This window comes from Gekko japonicus, unplaced genomic scaffold (genome assembly GCF_001447785.1).
Source record: "Gekko japonicus isolate JY-2015 unplaced genomic scaffold, Gekko_japonicus_V1.1 scaffold1189, whole genome shotgun sequence".
Lineage (NCBI taxonomy): Eukaryota > Metazoa > Chordata > Lepidosauria > Squamata > Gekkonidae > Gekko > Gekko japonicus.
The window spans coordinates 196,734-210,096 of NW_015172592.1; positions in this window are offsets into that span (position 1 = coordinate 196,734).

A 13,363-nucleotide genomic window follows, 5' to 3' on the forward strand; every position below is an offset into this window, starting at 1 on the left:
ATTAAAACACCTTGTATGGAAAGGTTCCTGCAATGATAGAATTCACTCTTTAGAGACACTCATATTTTAAAAGCTAATCTTGAAATCCTGAAACCATTTGCTCAGAGTGATCATTGGTCAGTTATACACTTTTCCCTCCAACAGCCAGTCTTACTGACTTGTGGTCAGGTTTGCTGAGCCCTGGAGAAAATGTATGTGTGTGCTTTCCCTTGCCTTGTTGAAACAGATGAGACCTTGTTCAGTTCCTCTGCATTGTTGAAATAGAAGAGGCCTAATTAGTTTTGTCATCCAATTTTGGTGATTCATCCTGTAGAGTTTCAACTACTTGCCTGAGATAGAATTCTATTTAAAATAATGAGCTCAGAAGATTGCAAATACTTCAGAAGTTTTTTTAAAAAAATAAACTTCTCAGTTTACAGTTTGAGATATTCACACATTATTAAGAAGCTGACTCAGTTAATGTGTTTTAAAAAGAACTCTTTGTTATGCAGTTCAGCTTTTCACATCATAAATCACCCTTAAAAGTCTCACATTTATGAGCATAGCACTGTTTTATCTCCACATCTGACAAGACTGTTAGAGGCCATTTTCCCCCACAGCACCTACATAAGATATCTAGCAAAACTCTCTACAGAGCAAATGTTTTCTTAAAGTAGAAATATTTTATTTATTTATTTATAGTAGAAATACTAATTGATCTCAGCATAGTCAGCAATTTGTTTTGTGAATCCTAATAAAGCATAAGAGGCAGCTGCTCTTTGGCAGAGATTAAGAGTGACAATCACATTGGTGAGGGTGAGGACTCTTCCTATCAGCAACAACTTCTGGTATATTAGCCTGGCAGTAGAAGCACTGCCTGCAAGCTTACTGTTGACCAGGCCTCGGTTCCTGCCGGAGCGCACCGGAGCACTGCTCCGCCAGTGAGGAGCCCAGGGGGAGGGCACATAAGCCCCGCCCCCTGCTCCCACCAGCCATCAGTTGGGACACGGTGGGGGGGCAAAATGTTCCCCTGCCTCCCTGAGCCCCGGGGTGGTGGCCTTGGACTTGTAGGGGCAAATTCCACCTCTCATGCAGAGGTCATTCTGGCTCCCTCAGCTCTCGGGAAAGCCTCTTTAAAAAGTTATGGCCGCTGTCGCTGTTCTTGGCGGCAGCTGCGACACCCACGCGGGGGGAGGGGTGAAATGTGCCCTTGCCTCCCTGAGCCCCGGGATAGTGGCCTTGGACTCGTAGGGGCAAATTCCACCTCTCGCGTGTGATGTGACCCTATGAGGCCATTCTGGCTTCCCCAGCTCTCGGGAGGGGCTCTTTAAAAAGTTATGGCCGCTGTCACTGTTCTTGGTGGCAGCTGCGACGCCCGCATGGGGAGGAGGGGTGGGGTGAAATGTTCCCTTGCCTCCCTGAGCCCCGGGGTGGTGGCCTTGGACTCGTAGGGGCAAATTCCACCTCTCGCGTGTGATGTCCGAGTGGTGTTGCCGCGTTGCCGCTCGTACAGCACACACGAGAGGCCATTCTGGCTCCCCCAGCTCTTGGGAGGGACTCTTTAAAAAGTGATGGCTGCTGTCACTGTTCTTGGTGGCAGCTGCGACGCTGGCACGGGGGGAGGGGGGGGTGAAATGTTTCCTTGCCTCCCTGAGCCCCGGGTGGTGGCCTTGGACTTGTAGGGGCAAATTCCACCTCTCGCGTGTGATGTCCGAGCAGTGTTGCCACTCGGACATCACACGCGAGAGGCCATTCTGGCTCCCCCAGCTTTTGGGAGGGGCCCTTTAAAAAGTTATGGCCTGTGGTTCTCTATGGTTTTCCCTCGGATGGTCGTGGCTCTGCCCCAAGCGTGCCCAGTGTCATCATGTCACTTGCGGGTGACGTGTGTGCGGTGCACGCGCTTTGCGCTCGTGCGCACTCCAGCCGCCAGCTGGGAGTCCCCTGCTGCGGCTCAAAAACCACTTGGCAACCCTAGATAATAGTGACCACTGAGGAAGGCCCTTAGAGGAGGGGAGAGATACAGACATCAGGTAACTCTGTACTAAACTTAGATTAGGAATCTATCTCTATTTTACGTTTATTTTATACAGACTACTAGACACTAACTTTATAGCCTGCATATTTATATTCAAGGTGTGTTGATCTTTCAGTAGTGAATATAGCTTTTGTTTGTTTAAAGAATTAAAACTGCATCAGTTTTCCTACCCAGACTTCTTTTTGCCTTACATTTGGGCATTTGGGGAGAGTTAATTAAAAGGGGTGGCAATTGCATAACACCCTTAAGAGGGTGTTGGGGAGCAGTGAAGGAATCACACCAGGAAGGCTAGGCTTCCTTTGGACTCTTGGCTGCTCACTGAATGTTGTAGGTACAAGAAAAAGAGGCTGAACTCCAAGGGACTGGGTGGAAATTATTACAGGCCCAACACTAAGACGAAGAAAGGGAGAAATATGAACCAAAATGGAAAAAGTTTGGGTTCATTGGTCAGAACTTAAGCTCTATTTAAACTTTTAACCCTTATGGCAAGTTTGTCAGAAACCTCTGTGCCAAGTTAGCATTTTACATGCATCTAACAGTTGAACACTAGGTAATGCTCACTGAAAATTATTGAGTGTTCAACAAGGGAAAATGAGTGGTTTCATATAGGAGTATAAATAAAATAAATGGTGTGCGAAGTTTTAGCTTCTACATCAGTTTGGTGTAGTGGTTAAATGTGTGGACTCTAATCTGGGAGAACCAGGTTTGATTCCCCACTTCTCCACTTGCATCTGCTGAATGACCTTCGGCAAGCCATAGTTCTGGCACAGCTGTTCTTGAAAAAAAGCAGTTTCTGTCAGAGCTCTCTCAGCCCCACCGACCTTACAGGGTGCCTGTTGTGGGGAGGGGAAGGGAAAGGAGTTTGTAAGTTGCTCTGAGATTCCTTTGGGTAGAGAAGGGCGGGGTATAAATCCAATCTCTTCTTCTCTAAATATTGAAAGACCTGAATGCTTAGATTTGATTCACAAACAGCAAAAGCCCCACCCATGTCAGCTTTACCTCTGATGTTGTAGGTTTAAAAAATGCATTCTGTGCTGTTCTACTGTCTAGCTTTACAAACCTATAGAAACATCTGTGAAACTTACAGGAAAAGACTTCTGCAAAAAGATTGTGGGAATATAGATGTACACTTCCTGTTCCAAAATATTATTTATTCCTTTAAATGGATTCTGCAACAGTTGGCAGATCATCAGAAATTTCTTCCTGATGTGTTGACAGTGTTCTAAACTTAAAGCAAAGTCCACATTCAAGTGATATTTGCCTTACAATCCACATGCTGTCCCCTCACTCTCCACTCTACTTCCACGCCTGTCCTTTAATGCTGCAAGTGGTCATTGCTGGTTTAAGAGAGTCTGCTCCAAATGCTGAATGCAAAAGTTTGTAATGAACGAGTTTTGTGTGAGAATTTCATTTTCCCAGTACAATTTTTCCCATGGCTTTCTGTTTACTTAACTTTCAGCTTGATGTTGTAGTTAATCAACTATGCTGAGAGAAATTCTTTTGATTTCATTACATGTTTGTTGCCGTTTACCCCCAGTTGAATTTTAGTTCCCATAACCTTTAAGTGCCAGAATTAGTCAAACACCAGAACAGAAGAATTCCCATTGCTCTACTGGAAGCTGTGGAAATGTGCTAAAGTATAAAACAACAGACCATTTTCAACAGTCAGTGTTGGTTTTCCTAGGGGAAAAATGACAGCTGGTAGACTTACAGAAGTACACTTCAAGAGTTATATATTAGCTCAACTGTAATAAAACATAAGAGATCAAATGCTTAAAACCACTCTGTAAATATAGAGAGAGATCATTATAATTTCCTCAGGGTACCTCATAAATCTCCCGGGAAAGCAAGGAAAGTCTGGATTTTTTCCCTTCTGGTATCAGCTCTCAACATTCTTAATGGTCTTACTACATCTGCACTCACAATTTAGTCTTCATTTGACATGTTATAAATGGGGAAATATTGTTTGGATAACTTCTCATGATATAAATAGACAGACAAGTACATCATGATATTTCCAAGGAAAAACATATTTTAATCACCTGACCTTTTCATGTGTATTTTCCCCCTCCTCTTCCCCCACCATCATATTCTGTTCACACCTTGGTCAACAACAGTTGCCATTTTGTTTAATGTTTCTTAAAGAATCAACAACAATAACTATACCGTACACAAAAGTTAAGTTCTGTTATCATGCCTGAAACTCACCACTTGTTTATACAATAGGATATTCACATATCCATATTCTCTTAAAACTATCTCTAACTAGGTTTTTCTACATGCAAACAATTCCTTTGATGTCTCCCAGGCAATGCAGTCCAAAGAAAGCTTAGGGTTGTCAACTCTGGCTCAGGAAATTCCTGGAGATTTGGGACTGGTTCCTGGGGAAGATGGAATTTGAAGAGAGGAGGTAGCTTAGTGGACATGCATTGCTATACAGTCTCCCCTCCAAGGTTGCCATTCTTCCAGGAAAACTGATCTCTGTATCCTGGAGATCAGTTGTAATTCCGAGAGAACTCCAAGCCCCACCTTGAAGATGATTAGCCTAATGTTTGCTCAGAAGTAAGTCCCACTGAGTTCAGTGGAGCTTCCTCTCCAATAAGTGCTTAGCTATTAAAACCATCTCCAGCAGGCATATTTCTTCAAATGAATTGTAAGTAAGGCCTCGATAAAACTGGCCTGTAAGTAGCTGGTACACTAGAACTGACAACCTCTAGGTAGGGCCTGGGGATCTCCAGGAATTGCAACTGATCTCCAGGCTCCAGAGATCAGTTCCTCTAGAGTATATGGCTGCTTTATTCGGTGAACACTTTGGCCACCAAATGAGAAGGGAGCACTCACTGGAGAAGACCATGATGCTGGGAAAGATTGAAGGTAAAAGAAGGGAACGGTAAAGGATAAGATGGTTAGACAGTGTTATTGATGCAGCGAACATGAAATTGAGTGGACTCCGGAGGATGGCGGAGGACAGAAGGGCCTGGTGTGATGTGGTCCATGGAGTCACGAAGAGTTGGACTCAACTGTGCGATTGAACAACAACAAAAAGAAGCACAAGTGAGCTGTGCTTCATCTTCCAAGATCACTGCAGGAGGAAATGAAAAAAAGAACTTGCAGCCTGAAAATGTACACAGATCACATAGAAACAATTACCTTGTGTACATTATGCCATAAGTGTGGGAAGTGAGAGTACACTTGACTTGTGGTTCCGCTTCTCCACTTTTTCCAAACACCTATATCTAGTAGTAATACTTTACTACATCTACTGATAACTTTTCCTGCTATGTCTATTCCTTTGGAATAATTTAGAAATTCTTAGGGATATTTGCAGCAGTTTAATGGAAACATATACAGTGCAGCCCTGTGCAGAATTACATGTCTCAAAATTTTAAAATAATTGATGGGAATGGTCTGGAGAAACAAAGTGACTAATTCTGTTCTTGGAAGCATTTATGCGACCCTGTAGCTTGTTGGAAGTGTAAATTACCCAAAAGGTTACTATAAGGAAAATGGAAAAGGTTTTTTGCACCTTCTTGTTCATCTAACCATGTCAAGATCATTTCCCCTTGCTCTTTCTTTCATGAGTTGTAATTTATAGTTTATTTGGTCTTTAAACCTTAGTAGCTTTTTGACCCATCAGGACTCAAAAACAAATTTCTAGATACAGACTTTACTATTTCCTTTACCATGCAGCTGGGTACTAGACCTCCAAGGTCACTAAGTCCAAACCTTCACTCACAAACTGATTGAGTGTGTATACAAAATGACTGGCTGACACACCCACCCACCCTTACTTCTCTACTGTGGTTTGATTTATTTAATGCATAGCCTGCCCTCCCCTGCAAGCAAGCTCAGGGTGGGTAACAACAATAATAAAAAATATTTTAAACAGTACATATACATTTACATTAAAAACAGTATTTAATATCAATATCTGATGGCATCCAAAACATTTAAACAGATTAATACAGATTAATGCATCAAGTGCAACAATAGATGTTAAAAAATTATACAGAGGAGCAGGACAAGCAGACAAGAAAAAGGGAGCTTAAAGGAGGCCAGTCCAGATGGTTACTGCAGCCTCATCCATAGGCCTGGCAGAAGATCTCTGTTTTACAGGCCATGTGGCCCTGCATTAAGTCCTGCAGAGCCCAGAACTCACCTGGGAGAGAGTTCCACCAGGCTCTGGCTCTGGTTGAGGCTGAGCTGATAACTTTCATGAAGATCACCAGAAGATTTTGATCTGCTGAGCGTAAAGCTCTGTGGGGGATGTACCAGAAGAGGCAGTCCCTTAGACATGTTGCTTCCAGAGTGCATAGGGCCTTAAAGGTTAAAACCAGTACCTTGAACTTGATCTGGTACTCCACCTGAAGCCAGTACAACTGGCAGAGCACTGGTTTAATGTAGGCTCTTAGAGGTGTTCCAGTGAGGACATGAGCCTCTGCAATCTGAACCAGCTGGCATTTCGGGGTCAGTCTCAAGGATAACCCTGCATAAAACGAGTTTGTATGTTTATAATTTAGATTTGTGAATTGCTCAGTCCCTGAGTAGTCATGGCTCTGAGTGATGAACAACAACAACAAATAAATAAATAAATGACTAACCTGAGGAACCCGGTGACTTTCATGGTAAGTAGGGATTTGAACCTGGGTCTCCTCAGTCCTAGTCCAACACTATACCATACTAACCATGTTCACATTACAGGAGGGTTGTCATCCTCCAGGTGGGGCCTGGAGATCTCCCGCTTTTCCAACTGGTCTCCAGCTGACAGAGATCAGCTCCCTTGGAGAAAATGGCTGCTTTGAACGGTGGGCTCTAGGGCATTGTACCATGCTGAGTCCCCTCCCCTCCCCTCCCCAAACCCCCACCCTCTCTTGGATCCACCCCCGAAGTCTTCAGGTATTTCCCAACCCAGACCTGGCAACCCTGCATTACAGTAAGAGCAAGTACATTCTGCATGTATGTACAAACACCTGTTTGTATATGCATACAACTGCATGTTCACTTTACAAATGAAACTGGGAACCAGTACTTAGATAAATGTTTAAATACATGTGTTGAGTGTAATTGAGAATTATCCAACCAACATATAAAGAAAAATCAAGTGTACACTTACACACATTGTGTGTGTGTTCACTGTAACTTGTGAAAAGGATTAGCTGTGTCTAAAGAGAAAGAAGAAAGCCCATATCTTATTACAGAGACATTTATTTCAGAACAGAAAAATAAAAAGGACCTTAGCATTTGGCCTAATATCTTTTATCATTGGACAAGATGTTCTGTACCAGAACACTGGAGCTAGTTCGCTTTTGCAATGAATATTGTTTTGCTGTAATCATGTGGTTACCCAGCTAATATTGTGAAATCAGCTTTAAAAGTATTTTTAAAACAATATGTTGGTAATAAAAGCCATATTTTACTTAGTAGTCCACTAATGTTACTGGCACTAGTGCAACACCAGCAATACTTTTTCATGTTCAAATAAATGGTGGCCATATGGTAGAGAAATTAATTGTAGATTTTAACATTTTGAAACAATTTCAATATAATTAATAGAGGGAACTATATATAATGTGTTTTGAAATTAATATTTCTAAAAGGGATTTATATATTTATTTACAGCCTTTCCCAACATGTGGGTGTGTCTATTTTATTTACACAATACATACAATTTATTAAAGAGCAGCAGCATAACATTAAATGGGAATGAAGTTTCCTGTTCTGGCCACGTTACATCTTATTCTCCAGTCCATCCCTTGTTGGCTTCAAGCTTTGAACCAGAAAGGAATCCTGTTGACTTCAACCAGCAAGTAACAAGTGCTGAAGTTTCATCTTTACTTTCAGGGACTGGAAAGTTCCTTCTGACTCAAAAATTCGTGACATGCTTTGGGTATATACACTGACACAAATATACCACCCCAAATTCCCTATTGACATACTATATGTTTTATGGCACTTGTCCACCATCATCACCAAAGCATTTCTACTACCTCACCAGTAGTAGACAATATTGTATACTGTTAGGGAAATGTGATGAATTAGCGCAGTGGGTAGATGATGTCAATATATATTATGGGAAGGGGAAATCTCCCATAACACAGAGCTGTTCTCTCAAAGAGCTGTTGGTGTATATCTGCTTAGTGACAGGGACTGATCCACAAGACCAACAATAGCTTCCTAGTAAACCTCAATGCATAACTTCAGCTGACAACCTGGATCTAACTTCAGCTAGTTTCATAGTGAAGTGATAATCTAATTCCTTCAACAACAACATTATCTACTATTAATGATTCTTAAAGGTAAAATATTACATAGGAGTATCAATTTGCTTGCAGTATAAGTAATAATTATTGCCTAATTATTTTTGCTAGGTCCCAGGCACTGTATTTTTAGAATATGAACTCGTAGCAGCAGTTTATTTTTTAAAAATAGAGATAGAGTTCCAGTTCTAGAGAAGACTGACTCAGATATTCCATTTACTTATCTCTTCTACATAAAAACCATTTCACCCAACATTCTTAGGGGAAATATATAGCCTACGTGTTAGGCTGTGATTGACCCCAGTAATATTTTATTTCCTACCTCTTTTTTCCTTGTTCCATTATACATAATTTGCATAGTCTAACTTGTTTATGGTATTTGTAAGTTTCATCTGTGGCTCCTATTCAGATATTTTGGAGATGTAGTTAATTTACAAGATGTTCCACTCTTATTTATTTGACTGGCCAACTCAAGAAGATAGTACTGGGAGACTGCTGCTCAGCTCTGTGGCATTTATGCCAGATGGGATTCACCTTGTCTCCCGTGCTGTTTACTATCGAATGAAGGTATTGGGAGATTAACTGGAGATTTCTACTGTGATGTCACCAATATGCAGATAACAGTCAACTCTATTTCTTCTTAACAGCTGAGTCAGGTGGCTCTGGAAGACCTGAACAGGTGCCCAGAGAAGATGGGGTGGATGAAGGCCAATAAACTGAAGCTCAGTCCCAACAAGGATGAGGTATCATTGGTCAGTGATGAAGCCACTTGAGGTCTGAACTGGAGGGGGTAGCTCTGTTCATGGAGGATCAGGTTCATAGTTTGTGGGTGCTGCTGGAACCTGGCCTACAGTTGAAAGCTCAGGTTTCCCCTGTAGCATATACACCTTTACCAGCTTCAGCTGAAACACCAGCTAAGGCTCTTCCTTAAAAAGCATGATTTGAACACAGTGATCCATCCTCTGATCACATCCTGATTAGATTACTGTAATGTGCTCTAACGTAATAAGGTTGGTTTTGAAAACAGTCTGGAAACTTCAACTGGTCCAAAATTTGGCAGCCAGGCTACTCTCAGGGGCAAGATATACAGTTCATATCTCTCTGGTGCTGAAAGATCTGCACCGGCTTCCCATTTGCTTCTGGGCACAGTTCAAAGTGCTGGGACCTTTAAGGCCCTAAATGGCTTGGGGCCAAGGTTCTTGAAACAGTCTTGTCCAGCCCACCAGGTAAGATAATCCTTACAAGCCCTGTTTTTTGTGCCCCTGCCTTCAGAGGTGAGGCAAGTGTTGACCAGAGACAAGATTTTTTTCCAGTTGTGGCATGTTGCCTGTTGAACGCCCTACCCCTTGAAGCTCACCTCTCTACACAATTCTCTTTTAGACACCTGACCAAAAAGTTTCTGTTTACCCGGACTTTCAATTAAGGGTTGATATTTTAACACCATGTTTATAGTGTGCTTTTAGCCTGGAAACTGTTAAATTCATTTAAAGCTGTTCAATGATTTATGGTTTTATGGTCTGGTCGGATTAATAATTTTTAATGTTTTTATAATTTTGTAAATTGCCTTGGCCCTTTCCCCTGGAGAGGCGACATAACATTTTCTGAATAGAAATAAATAAATAACCTGGCACATTTGGGGAACGTAGTTGCCAGTTAATCAAATGTGGCAGGCTTATTGCTCTGCCATGCCCCCTGCCCACAGAAATCTGCAATGGCCAGCCCCCGCCCCATTGGAAGCGCCATGACAATAACCCCACACCTGGCAGGACCTTTCCCCTTCCCCCCAAGCAATATAGTCATTCTATGTAGCAGATACATAAGCAGGCATGTCCCCTGGGAGTCCACTGGCAGAGAGCTCCAAACAGCTTGAGGTAGGCTCAGGGCAGAGGAGGGGAAATGCACCCAAGAATGACATCAGGTAGCAGTACTTTCAGTGGCTGCCCAGTCATCAAGCTGGCCAGTGTGCCAACACTGCAAACAAGCAATGAACAAGTTAGCAGCAGCACAACTGCTCCTAACTTCCATTGTTGTTGTTCAGTCGCACAGTTGAGTCCGACTCTTTGCAACCCCATGGACCACATCACGCCAGGCCCTCCTGTTTTCCGTTGTGCTCCGGAGTTTGCTTAATGTATCCTATCCAGGGGATTAGTGCAACTGCCACTTCCTTCCTCTCTGACTAGGGTGGTCAACAACAGCACTGATTCCAAGGAGGTCTCTCTCTCTCTCTCTCTCTCTCTCTCTCTCTCTCACACACACACACACACACACACACACACACACACACAGACACTTTTTAAGTGCAGTGTTCCAGCTTCAAATTCAGCAGCAAGAAATCACTGCTGCCAGTATTGAGTTGGTCCCTGAAGGGATTAGGCCCTCCTCCCTTTCTTGTATGCATGTGTGGTGGCAATGGCATATGGCTTATTCTCTTTATTTCTCTGGATTCCATCAAAGCTGTGCAGTAAAACCATAGGGTTTGGGGCCAGAAACCTAGAGCATCATGCCAGCATGGTGACATCAGCACAACATAATTCCCTCCACCCCTTCTACTGGTTGCCAGCAAGCCTCCCACTGAGATCCCCCTGAAATTCCCCCATCTCCAAGCACTAACTAAAATCTCCAGGAATTTCCTAACATGGAGCTGGCAACTCTAGGATTCAGAGAATAGAGTGAGGATGTGGCAGTTGCTTGTTGCTCTTAGGTGACTTGACCACTGTGGTGTCATGGATAGATGCTGGGCCCTTCCTTTGGACCCTGCCTGCTAGTGCTGACCTCTGACCACTGGCCCTTACTAAAATGCACTGAGGCAATGTGAAGTGCAGAACAGCCCTTCCTTCAGCCATGTTAGAAATGTAAGAATTAGCTCTGTTTGTTTGGCAGTATGTGAGCCAAAGGCCATCAGGACAATAGGAAGGGGTTAAACAGATCTATGGGGAATAGATTTCACTTGCAGATTCTGCCAGTAGCTTCTTATACCTAAAGCAAATACCAGCGGTTAATGTTTATTCACCCAGGGGGATTTCTTAGGAAGGCCTTAGCATTAGAGGCTGAACCTGAGCTACTTTAAAATTAAAAACAAGGAATCTAAACAACTCAAGGAACCACTGTCCCCTAAAGATGAATTCCAGACACACACACAGACACTGAGCACTCTCAGGGATCTCAAGGAGTGCCCAGACATAAATGTTCAAAATGCTGTCATAGACCATTATGGATGTGGTCATAGAAGGTAGTATACCTCTGCTTTGGCCATATAAGGTAGTTTTAGATCAAAAATGTGTGAATTAGTAATTTGTGGTTTTAACCCATAAAAGGAGCAGACAGACAAGAATGCCATTTCTTTTTAATTCAAATGAGAGACTATCACCTTGGGAGAAAACTTCACAATGTGGAATGAGTGGAGTCTATGTAGGGCAAGGACATGACATAAGGTGCAAACTGCACAGTATGAGGAATAGTTACTAGTTTGACATAAAAATCAATGTATGTGTGGAATACTCTTATTCCACAATTACAGCTGTAACTTGGTCAATAGGTAAAAGTAAAGGTTCCCTTGCTCGAAAGCCAGTCAAATCTGACTCTAGGGTTGCGGTGCTCATCTCCGTTTCAAAGCCAAAGAGCCAGCGCTGTCCGAAGACATTTCCGTGGTCATGTGGCTGGCATGACTAAACACCAAGGTGCAGGGAACGCTGTTACCTTCCCACTGAAGTGGTACCTATTTATCTACTTGCAATTTCTTGCTTTCGAACTGCTAGGTTGGCAGGAGCTGGAACTAGAGACGGGAGCTCCCTCATGCGGCACACTTGGGTCTCGAACTGCTGAACTACTGACCTTCCACAGCCTGCAGTTCAGCGTCATAACCACTTGAGCCACCGCAGCACCTGTAACTTGGTTACCTGGTGACATTTAATAGTAATAATCTGTTACTGCAGATCATTGCTTCTTTTCATCTAACAAAGCTGACCAAGTAGGAGGATGGTTGATTATTCCAATATACATGTAAGAATGGTCGTGGAAAGTGCTGTCAAGTTACAGCTGACTTATAGGGTGCGTTCAGACGGGGCGTTTCAGCCTCACCTCTGAAGGCAGGGGCACAAAAAACAGGGCTTGTAAGGATGATCATATCTGGTGGGCTGGACAAGACTGTTTCAAGAACCTTGGCCCCAAGCCATTTAGGGCCTTAAAGGTCCCAGCACTTTGAACTGTGCCCAGAAGCAAATGGGAAGCCGGTGCAGTTTATGCAGGCTGAAACGTGATCACACTTACCTCCTGTCTGCGGAGCCCATCGCTGTATGCTCATTCACACACAGCGGGCATCAGCAGTTTTTGGGTTTTTTTAACTCAGTTTGCACATGCGCATAGGCAGCCATCCACAGAATGGCAATCTTCGTGCATGCGCAAAACACCCCATCCAGAAAAGCATGCCCTGAAGAGAGGACTTACCTTTGAAGTTTAAAGAGCAAACTGGCCTCCCTGAGGTCCCGGACTCTTCTAAAACCTTAAACTAAGGACCTTTTCTTTTCTTTTTTTAAAACAAAAGCCGGGTCGAAGCTTCACCCAAGCGCATATTGCCGACCTAACCAAAAAAATGGCGGACGAAAATCGGAAGCCTTGGGCTTCCGAACGGAAGTGGCTCTATAACAGTGGAGAGCGATCAGACGGGGGTAAAGCGGTTACAACCGTTGCACTCAGGATACCACCACTTGGGGACCTAGTGGCAGAATACAACGGTTTAAAGCTCTTTGCAACGGTTAGGGACGGAAGGCAGATGTTCTACATGTGAACGCCGGTAAGTACACCGATTCCAACCGGCACCTATACCATTGTAAATGCCCCGTCTCAACGCACCCATAGTGACCCTGTAGGGTTGTCAACGCAAGAGACACTCAAAGGTGGTTTACCATTCCCTGCCCCCATGTCACAACCCTGGTATTCCTTGGTGGTCTCCCATCCAAATACTAACCAGGACCGACCCTGTTTAGTATTCCCAGATCTGGCTAGCCTGGGCTATCCAGATAAGGGCACATATAAGGATACGTATTTGAAATCTACAGGACAATCTATGAGAGAACATTTAGTTATGAAAGATATC